At 32.7% G+C, this 3,069-nt stretch overlaps 1 pseudogene; it reads right to left on the minus strand.

Moving 5' to 3' along the window:
- On the minus strand, positions 1-913 carry LOC113688452 (rho-N domain-containing protein 1, chloroplastic-like; annotated as a pseudogene).
- Positions 914-3,069: the final 2,156 nt, after the last annotated feature.

Consider the following 3,069-nt stretch of genomic DNA (forward strand, 5'->3'; position numbering starts at 1 on the left):
TTAGTATTCATCGGCATCCAGTTCTTGTACATTCTCATTATCATCGTCATAAATTCCTGAAATTTCATCCTCAGACATCTCGTCGAATTCGTCACCATCTGAGAAAGTGGCTTCAGTATCAGATTCAGTGTCAAGTCCAACCCCAAATTCAGGCTCCAAACTTTTCTTCTTCCCTTCCTGAACAGAGTTGTCCCGTGGGACAGAACTCATAGCATCTTCATCAGAAAATACAGGCTCAGTTTTCACTAGATGAACTGGTGATCTACGCTGGAAGTTTGACCTTGGTCGAGACATAACTGGAGCATCACTTCTCGCTTCTCGTGCTTCACGCTGTGGTTTGAGTCATATATTACTGTATTTTTCTCTTCAGAGAAAGAGCTATTCTGCTCAGGCTTGTCCAAAATGAAGTCTCCCCCGCTGTCATTGTCACTGCTTCTTTTTCCTTGTTGAACTGAGTGTTTCCTTAAAAGCTTAAGGAGAGAATCGACAGTCTCACTCTCTTTGCCTTTTAGCTCTGTGAGTCCTCAATCTTCCTGAATAATTCAACTATTTCCTTTTCCCTAGGACCAGGAATTGCAGTGGCCTGGAATCTGGGGATGCCAGAGGTAGTAAGCAGAGGCCCATTCTTGGAAGAAAACATCTCAGATTCTTCAAGGCTGTCACAACCCTCTCGGTCTTCATTTTGCCTGTTCCTGTTTCGGGAAAATCCATGCTTCTTTTGCCTTGAGAAATCAGGATCCCTCCTATGATCTCCAGAACTTGCACAACATACAGGAGAGGTATTCCTGACAGTGCACCGCAAATGCTTGATCTTGGCGGAGTTTTTGTTGGAACCACGATAAGGGAGACCAGCGCCTTCAGAAGGCCCATGCCCTGGAACATTTTTGGCAATGAAATGAATTGCACGGGACATTCTTTCTTCTTTTCTTTGTTTTCTTTTTTCCCTTGTTTTTGGGGTAGGTTTTTAAGTATGAATTCTCAAAATACGTCTTGGATAATGTGGAGAACGTTGGAGTCGCCGGTCAGCGGGGAGGCAGCATGAAGCCTTTGTAGCATTTGGACTGTTAATATATAATTCTCATTTGGTTGTTCATTCTTAAAGTCATATATGAGCATTAAAATTTGTAGTTCCCAAAGTATTCAATTGCAAACAAATTGATCCCTAATGTATCAATCTATACAAATGTAGTCCTTAACATATGCTAGTTGACCAAATTGGTTCTCATATAAAGTCTTAAAAAATCTATTTATATGATATAAGGAATACACAAAATTCTATACGATTATAGAAAAGTACGAAAATATCACAAGAACCATAAAAGATCTAAAAAATCTAATTAAGTGTAAAGTAATCACTTTTGACTAAATGAAGATAATTGATAGATATGACAATTTTTTAAGTTGAATAAAAAAGTATACAAAAGTGCATGTACAAATTATAATTCTTAATTTATTTCATTACAAAAAGAACAATAATAAATAAATTGAGCACTTGCACAGAACATGCTTTGTTCTAGTATTAAATTGGACTTTTGAGATTTCTTATGCGTTCTTTTAGAGTATTTAAAATTTTGTATTTTTTAATATATTTTACATAAGTTTATAGAATTTTCATGTATTTTTAAAAACTCTAAAAGATGAGTGTAAGGTATTATAATAAATCCAATTTCATACTTGAATAAAGCATGTTCTTTGCTCTATTATTATTTTGCTCTTTTTTGTTTTCCATAAAAAGAGCTTAAGTGTTATAGTCTATACATTCACTTTTTATACCTTTATATCCAAATTATGAATTGGCACATATCTTCTTCTTTTTTTTTTAATGGATTGACACATATACTAATTGTCTTCATTTGGTCAAAAGTGAGTATCTTATAATTAATGTATATCTCATGTTGTTCTTAATTTTATTGTAAATCATTTGGTTGATATCTGACGCAGATTAAATCATCGTTTTTGGACCTATGACTATTAATAAATTTTGTTAGATTTTATAAAGTAGTCGAGACCAATCTGGTGAATTAATATATTTAATGATCCATATTTGTGTAGATTAAAATATTGGGAACTGATTTCGTTAAAATTGAATACTCTAGAATATAGAACCAAAAAATTCACCAAAAATATATAGGAGATATATTTAATAAAACTAATGTATATGGGGAAACAATTCACACACATAAGAAAATGTGCGGGAGAAGAGGAATAATACCAATAATAATTTATTAATCACATCATAAGAACAAGCCTCTCAAATTTCACTCTTCTCAACTAAACACAATAATATGACTCTCTATTTATAAACTAAATGATTTGATAAACAAGTTTTATACCACGAGAAATTTCCTAATAAGATGCTAATTCCCAAACAATAAAACTACCATAACTTGACTTCAATAGAATTACTAAAACTCTAACTTGACTAAAACACTACTAAATAACAATATAGAAAATTTCTAATTTTGAGTCTTGATTTAATATGCCAACATTGAAACTATAATTTGTTTTGACTGAGATACTGGGAACTAATATGGTCCCTACTTTCAAACTTTGAAAACTAGAAGCGAATTTCTCTCTCTCTAAAATCTTTGTTCGTGTCAAATTCCTGGGAACAATTTGCGCATTGAATACAAAATCAAATCATATTCAGAAAATAAAACAAAAGAACTTAGTAGGTTATTCAATAAATTTGTGGTTAAAAGGAAGCTGTATTCCTTTAACATGTTCCTTTGAAAAACCAAAATTCGCATGAATGCCTTTAGGCAATTACACAGGTGGACTTTGGATCTTCTTCGAAATGCAACCGAAGCTAATCGCGACTCATGCGGTTTTCAAAAAATACCATTACATGGCAGAAGAAGTCGTGGATGTGACTTGAATTTATGTTTTGTCGAAGTTTATCTTAATTTCAGATTTGCACTATGTTAATCGTTAACCAGATTTATTTTCAAGTGCTTTGACAGGAAATAATTTTTGTAGAACTATATATGTTCTTAGTCTTTTAAGTTTTGAAAATTAAGAGAAACAAAAGAAAATTATTAATCAGGAATACGTGAAATTTAAGGCCTG

The sequence above is a fragment of the Coffea arabica genome, chromosome 5e (assembly GCF_036785885.1).
Source record: "Coffea arabica cultivar ET-39 chromosome 5e, Coffea Arabica ET-39 HiFi, whole genome shotgun sequence".
In the NCBI taxonomy this organism is placed as follows: domain Eukaryota; kingdom Viridiplantae; phylum Streptophyta; class Magnoliopsida; order Gentianales; family Rubiaceae; genus Coffea; species Coffea arabica.